Source organism: Megalops cyprinoides, chromosome 3, assembly GCF_013368585.1.
Source record: "Megalops cyprinoides isolate fMegCyp1 chromosome 3, fMegCyp1.pri, whole genome shotgun sequence".
NCBI classification, from domain to species: domain Eukaryota; kingdom Metazoa; phylum Chordata; class Actinopteri; order Elopiformes; family Megalopidae; genus Megalops; species Megalops cyprinoides.
In genome coordinates, this window is record NC_050585.1 from 24,573,110 (window position 1) to 24,594,359 (window position 21,250).

A 21,250-nucleotide genomic window follows, 5' to 3' on the forward strand; every position below is an offset into this window, starting at 1 on the left:
AGGAGCAGTGTCACATCCATGCTCATAAAGTGCACAGTTTGCTGAAGCAGTGAAGCCTCACAGGCGAATCACATCCCCTCTGCCTTCACACATCGACGGGGACGGACGAAGGTGAAAGAAGCAGGGACTCCGCCCGCTGTCTGGGAATGCGCTGCTATCAAGTGACCCGCGGAGGCGGTGAGTAAAGCGCAAAGGCATGCCACCAAGGTTTGAGCGCGCTTGTCAGAGATGTGACCTCATCCTGATCGCGGCCCGGCAAATTCAACGCGTGGCCAGTGACAGAAAAGGAAATCAGATGGCATGGAGGCTTAGCAAACAGGTGGGGCAAAATGATGGCACACCCCTTCTGTGGCAATGCGGCAGTGCACTGCTAGATCGAAGCCAAGGGCTATCACCGAAAGAGGCCCTTCCTACGCCTCTCTGCCGATGATGCTGGGGTCCATAATTTACACCGTAGTAAGGGAGTCATCAAAGTGACTGAATACCAATTCAACAGACTCCGTCACATCGGCCCACAGAGCCACATTAGCCTGACTGGAAAATCCACCACCTCCTACATGTGAGAGGATGCACTGAATGTGTTCCATGAAACAAGCTAGGGATAAACTGGCATCAGTGTCTAACCATGAGACCGTCCTTAATGAAACAAGACTAGACAGTCTTACTAAAAAAACAGCTGTTATATGGAACAACTGGCTAAAGAGGACTCAGAGGGAAAAGGATCAACTGGAAATACCAGGGAGGATACCGACTACTTTATATGAGGCGGAACACAGTATCATACTACTATATGTTATTTTTGGGGGTTACTGCCACTAAAATATATTTATCTATCACAAATTCATATAACAGCTGTATTAAGGCTGACAGCTCAAACATGAACTGCAAACATGGAACAAGGTTTGTCTTTCAAGCACTCTCATATTAAGTCACAACTTCAGCAGGAAAGTTCTTGATGACATCCAGCCTTGTTGCAGCCTCCTACAGTCAATGTGCTGAAATGTGAAAAGAATAGAGGCCATTTCTGTGAATGTTCTAGGTGCAACCAATGGGAACTTGATAAGTTCCGCTTTGAGGGCTTCCTCTGAGGCTCAGCTCCCTGGCCCACAGGAGGCATGGTTATTTCTACAGCAAACAATGCACAAAAGCCTCTTCCCTTTCAGGCAATGCAAAGGCTAATTGTTTTCCTGAATGAAGGTCATTGAAACCAATTGCCCTTTTTTCAACTGGTGGCTAAACTGAAAGTAATAAGGGGCTCAGACGGCAACAAAAAATTCCAGAAGTATTGCTGGTGTCATTTGTCAGGGTGGGTGGCTGGACCACAAGCTAGGAGGGCAGTTCAACACAAGGTTACAGCCATGAGACCACAGGCTAGTATGTGCTTATTCACAGGCACCTGATTAAATAGGCACTGCAAAGATCCACTAATATTTGGCTGCCTAATTTAGGTGGATGCCTCAGTGGAATCACTGATATTGCATTGATCCACCCTGATGTTATAAAATCAAGATGAATCTGTGCAGTGCCTCCCTGAAAGTGATGCTGAAGTGAACAGCAAGAAAATGACTAGAAGGCCAACTTCCCATTAGGGGTACAGAGGCCCTGTGTCCTATAGCCTCAGCCAGCATTTCCTTGCGAATTACATACGAAAATGTTTTCCTGATCCACTTTCCTTCATTCCGGGCAAAGCTCTTAACAGCAGCTGCATATGCTTATACAGCTTAAGATTAGATGGTGCACGAGACCCTCTGAGATGTATGTGAACTTCCCTGTTTCCAGGAATCTGACCAATCATGCTACAGATGGCCGCAAAGACACCTATGCACAGGAGGAGGAGGGACTAACATAGCAACAGAAAAACCCTGCAGGTTTCTGCCAGCCCCGCCCCTCCTTGCCTGAAAATGAGCCTTCTTTGGAAACCAGGCAGTGAGTCACTGCAATGAGTAAGAATGGACTTGTTTTAAGTCATAGGTCTACTGTGCTAGTTTCTACTGTCATACACAAGACAAGGACAACGGCATCTATCCCACCATTCCCCCTAATCCTACTTTCCCACACAAACTGAATCCCCGGCTGTATTCAGCTTTGAGTGTCAGCAGGACGTGTTCCACGAAAGCATCCCCAATTCTCACAGACAGATGCCAGGCTATGTAGCATCACAGCATCACACATCTAACCAAGGGTTAATCTGGCTGGTCTGAAGCAAATGCAGCAGGTTAACTGTCAGGGCACCCTGTCAACCCATTAAAGCAGAGGGTCACCCCAGAGCAAAACAAAATCACTACTTCCAATATGTGCCAACAGGAACACAGCTACCTCCCTCGTGTTCCTTGGTTGATTCTGTAGTAGCAGCTAGTAGCAGCTGCATCAGAACTAATCACACAACAGGGCCCACCGTATACTATCAGTCTTAGGAGGTGGCTGATCACCACAGAACTCCAACTGAGCAGTGTGAAATAAATCTTGCTGACGGAGTTCTTCCCAAAGAAGGGCTTGGTCACCTCTGCCCAATCAGCTGACTCCCTTCTCAGTTCTCTTACACTGAAGATGCACTTCTCCCACATTCCCATCAAAGGGAGACAAGTACTCCTTTGGTATGTGATAACATTCTGTCAACGCTGCCCTTGTTCTCCAGCTGGAAGCCACACTTTTTTCTGTGGTACATTTTGAACTTAACCACAGGATTAAGCATCAATCAGCTTCTGCTCAATCTTTCGATGTTAGGGGGGGGGGGGGGGGGGGGGGGTGAGGCTGTTTGTTTTAATGTGGACAGATATCAAACAGTCTGATGTAATGCTTACATGTGCTCACAGCCATGTGCGGCGTAGTTAATGACTAATAACTTCCACTGACCTCAGGGGTCCGGAGACAATCCTCCGACACCGGCCCAGATGGCCCGGCTTACCTGGTAGGCCTAATTAATTTCCTAAATCGTCGATCCCCGTCGCATAGGGGGTAACAGACGCTTGCTGAGGACAAATTTAAAGGGAGAGAAAGATGATCCGTCCGGATGGCGATTTTAATACGGATGAAAGGGGGATCAGACTAACCCCCCCCCCAACTGTGGATTCTCCTCAGCTGCCAGCAGACAGCAAGCGAAGCGCACACAACCGAAGATGCTGGCAAAATCACCTGTATTTTCATGATCTGAAATGAAGTGAGCCGTAACTCAAACAAAAACAGTCTGTATGAAAGCGGACAGCACCTGGATTCAAGTGGACTTGTTGCAAAGGCCTCCAATTACACCCACACCACACTAATGTGAGAAGGAGAAATGGGTTTCTTTTCTCATTTTTCTGTGTGAATTGGGTACTGGGCTCGTTGAGCTTAAGAACAATTTCAGTTGCCAATGGAAAGGACAGAATTTAAAATATTTGAAATATGTGTAATACTATACCCTTTAAGTCTATCTAAAAAATGTGTATTACAAAAAAACTGTATTCTGTGATGTTTACTGTGCATTGAATAATAATACAGTTGGTAACAAGACAAATATAACTAAACAATGGTGAAACCTGTCTCATTTGCTTCACCCGTTAAATGATATTTACCATCCGTGCATTGAAAAACACATTTAATAGTCTGGTGTGTCTGTAATATTACGCGTGACTTCAATTTAGAAGCAACAGCTAGCAATAAGCTCAACTGGGCCACTAAAATACACTTATCAGCAGTTGTACAGCCCTATTCATCACCCACACCAAACACGCACTCCTTACTCAGAATAGATCTAAATAATACCCCAGTCACTGTTGTTTTTCCTGCAATTCAGCTCAATTACAGAGAGGCGGGGCTTCGTGTGTAGCCTATTAAGGGAGCAGCTTAGCCATCATCTCTCTGCTGGGGTGAACCTGTAAGGGCTCTAGTGCAGAGTGTCAACACTGTGGGTGACACTGAAATTAACTCCAGGACAAAGAGGGACCCTTCGTCTGGATGCACATGGCTGTGCATCTGTGCTGTGCTCCAAAAGGAGTCTGCCACCCCTTCACACCCAATCCCTCCCTGAAAGAATACCTAGGAACAACCCTCACCATGTTGTAAGCAGAGCTGAAGAACTCCCGACTATATTAAACCCGCTTCACGCATCAATAGCAAACGACTACTGTTATCATTACTCCGTGGCTGCTTTGGGCCCCGAAAGTGAAGACACGAGTTCTCCGAGCCTGACCCAGTCACAACGACAGGCCGCAAGCATGACCTCATCCACCAGCACTCCAGCGGGCACCCTCCCGCTGTTGTCATTTTCGCACATGTCACCCAATGCCTCAGTAAACCACAGGAATCCGGGGGTCTGTCAGGGCCCCCGAATGGAGGCACGCGGGCAGAGCTGCTTTATTTTCCATTTCTGTTAGCTGGGAGGAAATACTCAGGCCTGCAGCCTTCACGGACAGGGCCACAAAAGGGCCGTGAATCTGACTCGTTTTACTGACCAGCGATGTAAAGCCAAGTCCCTGGGACGGTGAACAAAGTTCTTATGCAGACAAGACAAAGCAGCTCCTTCCCAGGTGTGCAGCCTGCAGCCAGTCTCTGCTGAAGGTGTGTGTGTGTGTGTGTGTGTGTGTGTGCGTGCGCGCGTGCGTGTGCGCGTGCGCGTGTTTGTGTGTGTGTGTGTGTGTGTGTGTAAAAGCAGCACCCTCCAGCTGGTCTGAAGGGCTGAGGCACACGAGGACAAACAAACTGTTTATGATAAACAAGAGGTGTATGAGTAAGATCGTCACTTTTTGTGCCCCTTGCATAAAGTGGCCATTTGCGATTTTTGCCTTCCACAGAGGTGGCCCTTTTTTCCCTTTGCTTCTATTGCTGCAGTAGTGCGACTAGGAGCTCTGGAAGGGACACAGCTGGCTCAGCTCAATGAATTTGCCTGCCTGTGTGATCACAGAGGATGATACTGATACAATCATTTAAAATTCAAATGACTGGATTACTTTGCAACGGACCAGGAAAACATTCCTCATTACTCTGAGACAGACACAGGCGGTCTGGCAAGGTGGGAACACTGCAGAAATAGCCGATCCGATTCAGCAGCAAGTCTCCACTTCAATTACTGAGCCGAACGTCTGTAGGCTGGTATACCCAGGGAAACATCCATTTAGCTGTCAGAGTGCATTGGATGCCATTTGGGTTCAGTCTAAACAAGCACATTCAATTATGTTAAAACCACTGAAAAACAGTGCGCTGATAACAGACACAATACGCTTTCACCATGGAAATGAAATATTTCTTGAATATTTCATATGGTCCTAATGCAACAGGCATTATGTTGTTGTCTTTTAGCACACATGCTTATCCAGAGCAACTTACATACAGTAGGTTACAGTGTTATCCATTTATACAGCTGGATATTTACTGAGCAGTAACTTACCCAAGGGTACAACAGCAGTGTCTAAACAGGGACTTGAACCAGCAACCATTTGGTTACAAGCCTTGCTCCTTACCACCACGCAACGCTGCTGTCCCTTAAATAGGTTGCTTTGGATAAAAGTGTCTGCCAAATAAATGTAAATGTAAATGTAAATGTAAATGGGGATCGTGTTATTTCATTTCCACCACCAGCAATGTGAGATTGAGAATCATTTTTTGGCCTGTGTTCACATTTTAATACTGATTTCAATGTGTAGTTATAAAAGGTTATTTATAGACAAGGCAACGCAAAAGTGAAGCTAGGCACCAACAGACCAGTTCACAGCAGCTGTAAGTGAAGCATTTGCTGCACTGTATTTCACTTACAGCACCACCTGGTTCATTTGAATGAAGCAGCACATTACATAAGGGATAACTGTGAAGCACCACTTCAGCTCAAGCTTAACAATATCTCCCTGTGCAGTGCAAAATGAAGTGACAACGTATGAAAATACATTAACAAAGCACACGCAAAAAGTATAATGACATTTTTCCATAATATTAGTGTGTCTTGTGTGCTGCTTCAGCTCCCATGTCTTACTATTTCATCATTAATAATAACACAGTATCTAGATCTAGATCAATCTGAGGAAATAAAAATTAAAGCACTGAAGTGTAGGCAGTCATTTTTCAATCAATGTGTTCTAACAATTAGGAAGATTCAAAGCAGGGAAAGATGCTGTGTGATCACTTCACCATGCACATCCTAAACCCAAATATGTCCATATGCTGGATAACTTCAGCTGACTCCCGGGAGTCTATAGAACATCCCCTGCAGAGAGTGCATGGTCCTATTCAGAGATCCATTACTGGACCTTCTGACCGGAAATTCCATATCATATTTCCACAATAAGCAGTCAGCACATCCCTCTCTGTGGTACTGAGTAGCAGGGTTATTGTCTCTGCCGCGTAAGAGAGCAACCAAACAACAAACTGCTGAGAGCTAGTAACAGATCAATAACAGGAGCACTCCCAGTCAGCAGCAAATAAGCGCTACGATCACACCTTACCCTGCGGCACCGTATGTTCAGTCACCGTCACGCACGGCGACGCCTTCACACACACCCACATGTGCCGATTACAAGCAGCACTGGCTCCCACGCATGACGCCGTGGCAACTCCCGACAAGAAGTGTGATGCCTTTTAATGGCTGTTCTGGACACAGCTACCATTGTGAACCCGGCACAACCCAATGCCGCATCCCCCCCCCCCCCCCCCCCCCCATTAAGTAGCGAAAAAAGAAGGTGATTCCCACCTTACGATAGCAGGGAAACGAAACACTGCTGGGTTTTGAACACCGCTCCGCAGCGCTGTGTAATCTAAGCCTCAGGCTGCTTCTCACAGTACAGCACAATCACTGGGTCAAATCAAAGAGGCCCCACATCAACGCCGATATCGCGTTTCACTTAACGGCCGCTGCTTCCTGTGACAGCCGATACACAGGCTCAGAAGATGAACACGAGGTTGAGAATTCCTTCGCTTCTGAATGAAAGTCACAGAGGCAGCTCTAATGCCCCACCGTGGAGCAGTTTTACAGCTCAGTCGAGACACTAGCAGGAACACGCAGCCTCGATCTCAGAGAACAGAACAGAACGAAGGTGTCAAGGGGACAGCATTCCACAGCAACATTTTTGAAGGTGCTGTAGAGATGTCCGCTTGCAAAACAGAACTGCCAGAGGGTTGGCGCAGAGCAAAGCCATGTGGACACCACCCCTTACCCACCACAGAACTAACATGTATGAGGTGACTGGGAAACTGGGAAGTGAGGCACATACCTGTAGCCAACAGATTTCAGATCTCAGATAGAACAGTGATACCTGTAATCACCTTACTGAGAACCAAGGGCTGACACGGACTAATACCACTTTGTCATTAAAATCACAACGCTATGAAATGTTACTGCACTCTCCTGGTCCATCTCCATAATTGTTCTCTCTTCCAATCTATCTAGCTTAATTTCTCTTAAGGGTAGAACTGGTAAAAAGGTTAACAAAAAAGCATAACACAATGATGAGACAATAACTGGCTGAGCAAGCCTTGCTCTGGGAACAATGCTTCTCTGCTCAGAGTACAAGGAAAATGAGGAAGAAATGTTGCGCGTGTTTGAATTTATGGCCAACCAACACTGCAACTGCCATGGTAAACTCAAGCGCAAGCTCTGGAATTCAAAACGCAAATGTGCAAGATGGAAGAATGCAGCCAGGCTAGTTGTAAAATTCCAAGTGAAATTTTAATTTAAAAGTGGAATGCATTAGATATGCAGTTTGTTCTTTAGACAGAGACAAATATGTAAGATCTATGCTACTTATTATATAGTACACATCAGTCGACTAATAGACTAATAAACATGATTTTAACTTAGACGTTCCACCACTAAACAAATTGTTGCTCACATCTCTGGAAGCCCGGAAACTAATAACAGAAGAGCATGTTTCTAAATGTCAGACTTAACTAACTACATGCATGCCGTACATTAACGTCGACACTTTAATACTTTAACAAGACACTGCTCCAGCTGATCTAAAACGCAAAGCTGCGAGCCACTGACATGTTTCAAAGGAAACACAGTGATGTGGAGCAGGCGTGCAGGCAGCATCGCGATCTGACCGGCTTGTCTTGTTTTTTCCCTTCCTCTTCTTTTAAAGCCATCTGGCTAGCAACACCGACAGCCAAATATATTCGAAATGTAAGTCATAAACCCATTTGTTCTTTCAAAAAAATGCAACAAACATGATGCATACAGCAACAAACGCAGGCGACACGCTGTAAGCTACCTACTCGCCAGTTTCGAGCATCCTGAGAAGTGACCGGACATCGCTGAAACTGCACTGAACTGACTAGCTAATTAACACAAACTGAACAATGCCCATAGAAATCTAGCTACCTAGTCGGTATTAGCTATCTTGCATTCCCAGCAAGAGGAGGAAATCGGCATTTTTGTGGGTACCTCAGAAATCAAAGCGCTAAGTGGGTATAAGGAATAGGTACCATCGAGTTAAATCCGAACAGGCAACGCATTTACTAACAATACCGTGCAACTAGTTACTAGTTACTAAAATTCCCTCTTTTTCTTGTAGTTAGTTAACTAACATTGATCAAAACATGAAAATGCCAGAGTGCATTCCGTTGTTCATTGTGACAACTGACTTCACACATCCAAACCTAGCTCAACCAGCACTTAAAAGACAAACTTTTAAAAAATCCTCTCAAAGTAATGTAGATAGCTACCTCTGACCATACTAGCTATCACGCAAGCAAGCTAAAGTTCACGTTATATTTTACTGAAGAGCAAAGACACTGGCATCATTAGCTACCGAGCCTGCTAACTATCTTGCTGGCTAACGTTTGTAAACCGATATAAGAACTTCGCTACATTAAATTAAGCGTAAACCGATGTATCAAACAGTCATCGCATTAAAACAACATAAATCATACTGTAATAAAGCATGAAACTCACTTTTAGGTTCCCTTAGCCAACGCGCCGTCACCGTCCCACTCCCTCTAACACACCCCACGACTTCCTCCCCGTGCCAGACTCACGCAAAAGAGTAAAAAATCGGAATGTGCGACTTCCCGCCCACTCTTATTCTAACTGGACGGGGCTTTACTCCTTATTCTAGGGGTGCAATCGGACGACACAGTGACGCTGTCGAGTCATTGGGAATCTGTCGCCCGTTTTTCAATGTTTGATTTGACTTCCTCTTTAAATTGCGTTATTCATACAGCACGGCCATATGTGTGATGTGGCGTTAAAGTTGTAAGGCTTCCATTGTTTACTGCCAAGTACAATATGAATTTACACGCTGTTTTAGTAAACGTGGTTGAGTTTTCCAATGGAGCAGAGCAAATCAAACTAATCGATGACTCCAATATCACAAACTGATTAGTGTCGCTGTTAAAATGCGTTATGGGGATAGAGGGTGGCGTGGGTTGTGTCCTCCCTGTGCCAGACTTAGGCAAAGAGCAGAAACTGTAATCTTAAAACTTCCCGCCTACTCTTCTTCTAACTGGATAGTGTTCTACTAAAGTACTCCTTATTCCAGGGTATAGTTGGGCAACACGCTGTTCATTCATTGGGAGTATGTAGTCCGCCCGTGGGGTTTGGCAAAACAGGGATTTGGCATCCTTTTGAAGTTGCATCATTCCACGGTGTATCGGCGTCAGGTGACATCGAAGCTGCAAGGCTTTCTTTGTTAACACCACGTAGAGTTGGCCTAACCTGTATGATTATGTTTGTATTACAGTGAAATAGAACAAATAAAAACCGAGCTTAGTAACTACAATACCATGCCCCATTAGTCCCGATGTGTTAAAATAGTTAAGATGGCGTTGGTAGTTGGGGATTTCTATATGGTGAAGCAGGTTTAAAGACCTTTTTCCAAAATTATGCTGTGACTGGAATTGATGCCAAGGGCTATCCCACTTCTGTAAATTTGCGCCAAAGTAATTAAATGGTTGTAATATTTCTCTGCCTGTGAACCAGTCACGTGCTAAGAAGAATATGACTTATTAACAACACACCAATGAGAACAGTGGTAAAAAGAAGACATCCAGATACAAGAAGCTTTATCCGATTCATGATTCAAATTAAATTCTCACTGACTGGATTATATTACAGAACATTTGATTTAATGAGGTAATTTTCTTTGTTTATTCTCCTTTGAGTGTAGAAGCAATTTATATGCAGACGTTTTACTGAAAACATGCCTTATACAGTAATATTATTCCTTTGTTTCAGTCAGCCTGGTAATATCATTAGAATCTGAAAGGAATATGGTGACATAATGTTTTCTCCCAGTCGTTGCCTGCTCCTTCTTCAGGAAGACTGGCCAAAGTGGTCACGTATTTCCTCCATGAAAATTGGAGGAAATTCCGCGGTATGGGATAACAAGGGGGTGCAACTGCAAAAAAAAAAAAAAGAGTGCATTCAAAATAACAGCCCCCCTCATGGACTTACACCTTTCCTTTACAGCTTTTAACTGGACCATCTCTAGTTGTTTCCTGTTGACCAATATTATCTGCATCCCTACTCCTCATTGGTTCCTGTTGCTGTGAAGTTTTGTTCATTTTGAAGTTTTTGGGCTATCACAGCTCAGGAATCAAGTCATTTTTTTTTTTTTTTCTATGCAATCTTAAGGCACTTTCACATCAAATTCACATACATCATACCTGTAAGTTTTTCTTTGTCATGTAACAAACTTTCATGGATTCCTTATGAAATGAAATTAAGCCTGTTTGGTTATTCCACTCGCTGCTAAATAAAAGGTTGCTGGTTTGATTCCCCTTTGGGGCACTACCCCCCCCCCCCCTCCCTTACCCTTGGGCAAGGTACTTAACCTACGATTGTCTTAGTAAATGTCCAATTGTATAAATGGATAACATAAGCCAAAAAAAAAACTGTAACCAATGTAAATCACTCTGGGTAACAGTGTCTATGAAATACCAATAATAACAAGCGCTATGTTGATTTAACATTGCAGGTTTTCACTTGTGATTGATTTTGTTGTTGTTTACCTGCAATGGAAGTTCTCTGAACATGCAGACGTGATGGAGAATGTGGACATTGTATGTGCCATGCTCTTGATTTTCCTGGGTGTTGTTCTGTCCTTTTACCCAATAACTGCAGTTGAATTGGAACATAGTGAAAAAATGATATTTTTGGAAACAATTTGCAAAGGGAACATGAGGCAGACAGTTGAAGTTGAATTCAGAAACATCATTCCATGAGTGTTAGGTGCCCATCTGAGTGACTCAGTTCCACTGTAACTGAATGCATTTGCTTTCAAACTCAACACAAACACACAATTTGATTTAATATATATATATATACACACACACACACACACACACACACACACACACACACCCCTTGGATTTCAATTCATATCCAGACTTCTCTAATAAAATCTCTATTTTCTCATGCCAGGCACTCAGTCTTTTGATCTTCTTCTTTATTGGTTAATTCTGCCGTGGACTGTGTGGTTGTTATGGCAGCAACTGAAGAATAAGATGGTGTTAAAGATTTCTCCACAATGTGGTCAGTCTACAAGATGCCTGTTTTACAGGGGTTTGCCCATATTTTGTACCAACCAATTAAAGTTTGGGTGTGTCACTGTAGTTTCACAATGTGTATGCGGTCAAGCAAGTACTGAATATGGCATGTCACTTTCACTGCCTATTGAATGCATATAGGTTATTCTGTCGGATGTGTATTCTACCATGGCTACATTAAAAAGCACATTTGAATACTCTCAACCTCTACTAAATTATATGCAGCAATCTGAGTGCTGGAGAGTCCACTGTAAGTGTGTTTCAAACCAAAATCTTATTCTCACATTCTCAAAAGGTAGAAAATGCATTCTCACATTATAGAAAATGGAGAATATCCAGTATCTTTTCCAGTACACATTCAATCCTTTATTTTTGTTAGCCTATTTCAAGGCACAAACTATAAATACCCCAAGGTTATTTCCTGATGAGACATGCAAATCTCCTCACACAACGTCCTGTCAGCAGTGTTGCACTTTTTGCTTTCCTGAGTCACCCTGGCCCGTCTAATGGTCACAGATAAAATCTAGCCTGCTTCAGAATCATGTTTCTTCTGCTGAACGTGATGCTAGGCATTGAGAGCCCAAGGGAAACTCAGTGAAAAGATTACATTGTCATCCACCTCAAAGGGCAAGAGCAAAAGTCCAACAATGGCCAAGTCTATGTCTGTGTCTGATTTTATTGACAGTGCTATCCATGCAGCACCATGATTTAATGTTAGTCATAGAGAATCATACATATTCTAAAAAAAAAACCCTGCAATCATTCAGGCTATTCAGGTATGGCTAAGGTTGCTGTTTCTTTGTCCTGCTGTATTACTGCTCAATGCAGAAACTGTAGTTCTACCCAGCCAACCAAACTTCCTTGTGAACCTCATAACTACATCAGATCCCTCACCATTAGTGTTCACAGAAGGACTGAACAGGCAACAGATCAACATTGTATTTGCCCTGTCTTTCTTGCCTTTATATGGGCCAAGACATTTGACTGAAAATGGACCTCAAACACAGGAGCCTACAGCTTTAAATTTTTTTTCTGAGATTATTTGGTCATTAATGCAAAGCCATAACATGCTGCCTTACAGGCATTCAGCAGTCTTAAAATATTAGGTCTGGATTACACTGCTGTAATCTGACCCTTTTCAGACTAAACACTCCATATATTTATTAGTCTATGTATGAATTTACATGAAAGACCATTGCTATCTATCAGCATTTTTATATCTGCTTGGTTTGGTCTGGTTTTGGCTATTTTTTTATTTATTTATTTTTTGCAAATTCATAGTACTCTAACCAATTCAGATTCTTAGCCATTTGGCATCAATCGATATTTGACTGTTCAACTTGAATTCTGTTTTAAACTCATTGATTTGCAGGGAAGATATGACATAATAAAGGCAACTGTAGCAGCCAGTGTTGCCAACCTGTTCATTATGTTGCTAGATAAAGCCACTTTTATCCAATCCTAGTAGTATTTACGCACAGAAGCTGTCATACTTAGTATTTTCTTTACTTAAGCAATAAAAACAGAGACATTTTATGGGCTTATTGTACTCTAGTGCCCTAAAACAAAAAGACAAAATGTAAAAAATAACATATTTGTCTCTCCGGACAAACTTCAAGACACACCTTTCTAGGGTTTACTGTGTCCAAAAAGGAGTTCTTGGATGGAAATCTCCAAACTTTTTTGTTCTCAAGTAATGGCAACACTCCTAAACACGTCTCTAAAAACAGACATCAGATTAAAACCATTGTTTGCTTGTAGACTCGCCAGCCATGTTTTGTTTGCTACATAATTAGCTAGGCAGCTTGTTAGTTTTTTTTTTAATCACATATTGAGCTAACTTGTACTTGGCTGCACGTTAGCTACCACTCAGCTATTTGTTTTACATGTGCAACGTGGTTCTATGTCCTCTACAATATTGACCCTACGAATCAGTAAGGATGTGCTTTTAACCAATATAGTTAACAATAGTGACTATTCCCCCGATACAAAAGTGGAACAACAATCTTTGTGACCTTCTGCTGAACTAAGTAGCAACCAAGTCAAGGTGCATCCTAAGTGGTACTAATCTGTAGGACCTAGTTACATTAGGTTGCTTGATGTCAATACATTACGTTACATTACATTACATTACATAATTTAGCAGATGCTCTTACCCAGAGCAACTTCCAAATAAGTGGAATTATTGCTTGGTGCTTAAAAAAGATGAAAAGACACTTCATGGTGCAACTGATCATTTTCTCTGATTATCAAGATATGTGTACAGTGACTATCATAAGAGATAGCTTGCTAAGTTTCTAACCTGTTCAAACTAGGTAACATATAACATCAGTGGTTTCACAGGGCACCATGTGAATGGGTTTTTGCAGTAAGTTGAGAGGACCTGTCAGTCAGTTGGATCAATGTCCATGGGGAATGGAAGCTTATCTAGGCTGACTGGATGAAGAATACTCTAAGGAAGTAGCTAGGAGTGTGGCATTGTAGTGAGGAGCAGGGATCAGAACCAAGAGGTAGCTGGTTAGAATTCTGGCTGGGGCACTGCTGTTGAACCCTTGGGGGATGGTACTTAACCTACAATTGCCTCAGTAAATATTCACCTGTATAAATGTATAAAAGTTTAGCCTATGTAAGTATTTCTGGACAAATGTGTCTGCTAACAACTGACAATAATATAGAAAGAAATGTACCAGCACTCCCAATTTGACTAGTTCCAATGGATTGCAAAACAGCAATGGGTATGGGACATATTTGTTTGAGAACAAAAAGGCAGCATGTGCCACCTTGCTCACTGCTGCAGTGTTGCCTGCAGGTGCGGGACATTACAGGCTCACCCATTCTGTCACTGTCTGGGACCACAGCATATGGTCCCAACATGAATTGTGGTAAGTGAAAATTGTGTCTCCTGTTACTGTTTATAATTCCTGCTATTCATAAGCATTTTATGTACATGTTTGCTTCAGTTTTCAAAGGGCATGCTCTTTTACAGTTTCATTTAAAGGATTTTAAAAAGTGGGTGAGGTAAAACACAAAAACCAAAAAAAAAAAAAAAAAAAAAACAGAGGAATTAAAAGATCTCCCTTCTCATTAGAATAGGGATTTGAAATGACTGCATAGCTCTTTCTCTGACTCTAGAGAAGTGGTGAGACTTTTCCAGTTATGTGTCAACCTGTTGCAAATTTCATTAGAGCATTGTCACTCAGCTGTTTTGATTTCATCTGATCTGACGGGACAGTCAGAGAGGGGACCCTTTGCACTTCTACAGAAAAGGCCTCGTTCATAGAAACAGAAATATTAAATGGGTTCTACTTAAACATAATAATTGAATGTATGCAAGCCATTCGTATTAGAGAGGATAATTTTGCTAATATCAAATATATGCTATGAATTATCTAGCAGCTCTGTGTTTGCAGTTCTTCAAGGCTATAAGTACCAGGTGTATGTGGATGTGGGACTGAAATGACCATATCTACATTAAAACTCTGTCCTGCTTGATTACTAAGGTTCACTGTAGTGCCCTGTGACTTACACACTGAACCTACATTGCACAGACAAGGCATTTAACAAAGAATTTAACTACCAAATTAACAATGATAAACAGATTACATTAATGTAAATATTTGCAATCCATATTAATTCAAAATATAAGAATGCTATTGTGATTGTCACTTAAATCTCCCCATGCATGAGAAAATATTTCTTGTGCATCAATTTCTATAATCTCTTCACTTTAAATAATCCATGAAGAGCAGATATTTATATGATGTATAGGTGTTATGACCTTTGCTCGATCACCAATTCAATCATGAACAGTATAATGAAGATGAGCCACTCCTGCCGTACTCTGTCACAGATAGAATGCACAGCATCTAAATGAGGCTACAGTACGCTCAGAGTTCTCCTTTTTCACGGGCTGGATGAGTCAGAGTCTCAATCCGATAAAACCTTTGAACTGGAAAAAAGTATCCTTAAACCAGCAGTGTGGAAGTTATGCAGATACACTGAGTCCTTTTGCTTGTTGACTTTTAGGGTAATATAATGCAGCTCTGGCTTCCTATTGGATATCCAGATAGAAAGCATTCACAATGGCTCCACATCTACCCAAGAGTTCCACTCTTTATAATCCACAATGGTTACATTCCCCCCCTCTGCTCATGAGTAGTTGTCAACTGACCATTTGACCCCTGAAAAAATCCTTATTGCAAGTACAAACTAACTTGATCCCGCTGTAAACCAGCTCTTCTGAAGAAACACATATTTAATGTCGACTAAATGAGTTTAGTCTGATATGGAATATGGAGTGCTTTTCCAGGAAGAATTAAGAGCACTTGGGAACAAGAATAGATGATCAATAAAATTGATTCCACAGAGGGACAGGCAGTCTTTCTGCTGATCGATCACAAAAGCCAGGATGGTTTTGATAGATGTAAACATCACTGATGGATTTAAAGGCATAGAGACACCTGGAGGTAATCAATCCCACTTTAGTGACAAGAGGTGTGTGGGTTGCAACTCTCACAAGGTTCAGGCAACTTGTTTTCTAGGAGGAGAAGGTGAAGCATTAAGATGTGCAATGTAGGAGTTAGCAAAGAATTCAAGTGCTTGTCACCATTTATTTCCATGAAAATTATGAGAGGTTCAAGAGACATGAGCACACCATCAGAGGATTAAATTAAATTTATATGGCAGATGATACTGAACTGGTAACTGGAGTATTAATTTCCAAGGCTAATTGAAAGGAAGTGTCTGTCAATGCCGCTAGATGTGGAAATTTGGCAGATATGCTGAGCATCCTCCATTGATCTGGATGAAATAATGTTTTTTTCAATGGCTTCACCTTCAAAAAGAAGCGCTTAAAGGCTTAAAGTCGCTGGTTAGCATTATGTGGCCACTGCCTAAATATTATTTTTAAACAGAACACAGGTGTGTTTTAGGTGGACAGAAGATGTAAGCAGTGTGTTGTACTTTCAAACTTGAGGGCTGTTTTTCAAAAGTGGGACAAATGTTGACCTAGAGAAAAATGCCGTTAATGTATCCTATTAGCTGAAAAAACCGAGGGAGGATTTGTTGCGTTTTTCTCTATCCATGTGTGGCCTTAATTCTGAACATGGTGGGCCTTAACTTTAATGATTGCAGCTCTGCACCATTCTCTAAATTAACTCAGGCAATTAATTACATTAGAGCATTAAGGAAGCTATGTATTCTACAGTAATGGAGCAGCTGAACTGCATCCAGTTACTTACAGCAAGTGTAGTTGAAATAATTCTTAATCATCATGCTCTGACACCACCACAAACTGTCACATACCACTAAGTCAGGAATCAGACATGTCCTATTCTTTCTAAACTTATGAAAACACATACTAAATACTACTATTAAAAAACATAAATATGTAGTATAGTACAGTATTACTAAAGAGTAATTATGAAAAAATAAAAAATTACTCTAAAGGAGTAATGAGAGAAGCCATTCAATAAATAAGACAATGCATCATATCCTGCCAGATTTGTTTGTTGCACTGTATGACATGAAATTTATTCTTACTTTATTCTTGCTTGATTTATACTGTCCCTTATACTATACTGATTTATACTGGGAGGATGTAATCAGAGATGATTCTGTTATCGGAAGCAAGTTATTGTTTTATCCTGATTGTACAATGTGGAAGCCATCATGCCTCCTGTTTTATGAAGCTGACTTGCATCTGGAGATGCTCTGGCACCAGATCATACAGCAGCTGCATACCTGGCAAGGCAAGGTAATTCTGCATAGCTGGAACTGAACTGGCACTAACTGGAGAAGAGTAGGATGTTGCTTTTGACGCCCTTCAACGCCCTTCTACACCCTTCAACGCCCTTCTCCATTCTGAATGATTCATGTTGATTCAATGTGGGTTTGGAGCTTTATTTCCAAGCTTTCAAAGGAGGTTATTTAGAATTCAATTTTTTCAAGTGTGTATTTTCAGCTGTGCTTTCTGGCAAAAGCTGGCTTTTTCAGCATGCATAAAAGGGCCTATAGCCTGAAGACACATAGGAGTATGACCTATTTGCCCTGGTGAAGCCTCCAAGACCAAAACACCACATCAACTTCCCTTTGTGGTTCTCTGTTAGCCCCAGCATTTGCAGTACTGGCTGAATCCTTGTGTAATGCTGTACGTCCTCTTCATTTTGATGGGGATGGGTGACATGAAGACCTCCTTAAAACTTGAAAAGCTGTGATCACTGTCAAATCTCATTGCATTAATACATGCACACACTTTCTGATTAAAATTACATAACTGAAGCCTGGCTTAGAGTGGCACACCTTACAAAAGTCAGTCAAGACAATGAATACTCACAAATAACTAGGCATACCTCCTCAGCCCTAAGAATTCAATTTTGTGCAGCATTTGAAGGCCAATTACTATCATTGTACTTCACAAAGAAAGCTGAAAAATTTACAGTCTGTATTGTTGCAGCTTTTGATACAATTTGAGATATAAACAAAAGCTACCACTCTGGGTCTTTTCACAACTTTAGGGATGTCCAGGAATGATCCAGTGATGCTAAAGATAATTTGAAAAGTATTTAAAATAAGCCCATGAAAGGACACATTACACTAAGCAACTACAACTCCTCTTATAGAACCTTTGTTTCACACAGTTCAGGCAGGGAACACCCTTTGTCAGTTGCACTGTGTTACTGTGTTTCATGTCCCCACATGTCACACAATGTTATCTCACTCTACTTTTCCACAGGACTTATTTTCCCAGAACACCATCCTTCCTGTCAAAAAATAAATTCCTCTCTCCTCAAATTTTCCTTTTTTGATAACTAATCACCATTATCTCACATCTCTACACACCCTACACATATTCTATATATACTGAGAGTGATGTCTTTTTGTTGTAAGTGATGTAATGATCACTCCTTTCATTTATTTAGATTGCATTACTTTATCAGATTGTTTGTATTGCTTTATCTGTAATAAGAAACAAAATCAGGCCTCAACCTCAAATATGCATGCAACTCATAGTTACTAGCCTCATTCAGTATAGATTAACAACAAGAACATCTCAAATTTGCTGGGAAACACAAGGTCAAAAAAAGTTAAGGATTCTGTGAATTACTGCTTCCCTGACACAAAAGACACAGTCATTACTGTATGTTTTAATGCAGTTCATTCTGGCTTCAGGGGGGAATAGTAATTACTGACCCACCTTCTTTCATTCATTGCTCACAGACTATAGAGAGCAGATGGAGCCTCAGGAATATGGCATTCAGGTTACCAGGGCCAGAGTTATACTGTCTGCATAACACTGTCTGAAGGATTCAATATGGTCATTCAAGCAGAACTCCTGATACATACAAACAAACTCCTGCCCCACATATGCAATAAACCTTGTTCACTAGTTACAGAGAGAAATTATGCTCCTTTCACAGAAGTGCTACTTGATGTCAGTGGTGTTACTACAAAGAAGACATACAACCATATTAAAATTGTTCACAGAGACTAAAGGCTCATGTGCTGCCTATGGTGTGAATCTCAACATTACTGTATATTTCATTAAGGCTGTGTATCAAGTGTAAATTGACAGGACAGGCCAAGGACACGCTGTATTTGCTCAAGAGCCTCTTTTATGAAGAGTTCATCCTCTGCTTTTTGTTCAGAGGGCACCTACAGAACCAAGACCCAAGCCTGCTCTTGATATAATTAACCATGTGACTACTGATGAGCCACTGCTTCTAGGAACAGCTGTACAAACACCCTGACCCCTTGCCCCAGTTGCTAGTACTCTGAGCTGAGGGAAGAATGCAGGGGCCCAACCTGCTGACAGTTGGACGCCTCCGTCAGGTGTTAAAAGCTTCCGTTTGGAACAGCCATCAAAGCCTGTTGTGCCTGCGTATTTCTTATTTACTTCTTACACTGTATTAGAAAGTAAACAGTTTTGTTCATCTGTGTGCATTCATCTGTGTCTTTTGGTTACAATCTTTTTAGCTATACTGAAAGTGAATATTCCACTGAAAGTTGGAGACTGCCATAATGCTTTTGTCACATTGTAAGAACAATGTGAGACTGTTGTGAGTTAATTAGGAATGCAGATTTATTTATTACCAATTATTGTTCCTTTTGTAAGTCAAGTCTGGACTGCACCTTCCCCTGGGCCAGTGTGCCTACATGTATATTTTAGAGGAGAGAGAGGTGTTTCCAATTTACAAGTTATTTTGTAAATTGATCTTTCTTCAATCAAATTCATTAAACATGCCTAGAACACTGACCTAGTTCTGTGTCTGCCAGACTTGTGTGATTTTACGGCAATTTTTTCAATAACAATTCCAAAATCCAAGTCCAAAACTGAATTTTTGACATCTTTGACCTGATATCTTCTGGTAATTACACCCTCCATGTGAATTAGCACCTCTGTTTCAAAGGTTTGGTTTCAAAGTCCTTTATTTTTTTACAATGGGACGTGACATTATTTACATCAGAACAACTCCATGGTTGTTCTAATACTTTGCAAACATAGGTGTGAGGACAAGCTCAGCGTTTGGTCCCTGTTTATGCAACGCAATTCCACCATAAGCTCAACTCTCACAGCCTTCAGCTATATCAGCGTAAAATTCATTGATCACTGATACAGTGCCAAAGTGGATTTTTAAATGCAGTGATGAAATGGCAGTTGGAACAGCTGAGTTTGCGGCACAAGGCCACATCTTTGGTTTTCCTTTGATGCAGCCAGCAGGGCAGCAGGGTATAATCATTTCCCCTAAGGTCATGTGTATCAATAAGACAAGAATAAGTATAAAACGAGAACAATTAACATTTCACATTATTATAGCAGTACACACAAACACAGTTGGCTCCAGAGGAGTAATTACTAGCAAGGAAATTGTTTTAAGAAAAAGGCTGATTTATATTAAGCAAAGTATAGCTTCTTATATTATGTCTGACATCCTTTAATTGTGTGGGGAACAACCATTACTGGTATTAAATAATGTGATTAATGATATAGTTAAGGAATGAAAAATGGGAAAGAATAATCATTATTTCTTGTGATTATTTAGCTAAGACCTTGGGGTCATTTACATTGTTATGTTATCAAGTAATTAACATGTTTCCTTTTGGTTATTAAATATTTGCCTTGTGTGATAAATCAGTCCTATTTTTCCCACGTTGGGTGCATTAAGGTCACTTACATAGGTAAACTCTGATAGAAAGCTCAGTAAACTAATAGCTTCACATTAACCAAATGAGCAACACATTTATGTCAACAATACATTATCACAACATTATTGTGTGATTGATAGCATGAGTGCGTATGCTAGTGATATTATAATGGCTGGTGTGAGGGAAGGGTGAAAAAAAAAAACAGAATAGTTTGCTTTGTTGACTTTCGGTTGCTCACTCAAGGGAGTGCTTTTCACTTTTCTGTTAAAGTGATTACAATAAACTGAATGCTACATGATGTCACACTTGGCATTTAATGAGTGCACCGCCCCATTTTGGTGGTGCATGAGAATGTTGCATGACTAATATAGCATTAACGAGTCTTTCAAGTAGAATGTTTGTCTAATGGGCAGGGCTCTGTTGCAGTCAGACTGAGCCCTCGACTCGTACCCAGCAGTCAAAGCACGGCTGTTACACAGAGCAGATGTTTAACCCTTAAATAAGGCCACTAATAGTACCAGCTCCACCCAGCAATTTAACTAAAGGAGCAATAATAATGGGTGTTATTTACCATTGCGGCAGTAGTATTGCGCAATTCAGTTTTGCAGCTGAGCACCCCTTCTAGCCAGGTTTCTGATTCAGTACTGATTGTCAG

The 21,250-nt window shown here is 41.4% G+C and overlaps 1 protein-coding gene across 1 annotated transcript in view; it reads right to left on the minus strand.

The window, feature by feature from the left end:
- Positions 1-8,950, minus strand: part of LOC118775256 (plastin-3) — a 33,439-nt gene extending 24,489 nt beyond the window's left edge. Inside the window, exon 1 of the mRNA XM_036525078.1 lies at positions 8,858-8,950. The gene's annotated coding sequence lies outside the window, so the exon portion shown is untranslated. The remainder of the gene's footprint in view (positions 1-8,857) is intronic.
- Between the last annotated feature and the right edge of the window lie 12,300 nt (positions 8,951-21,250).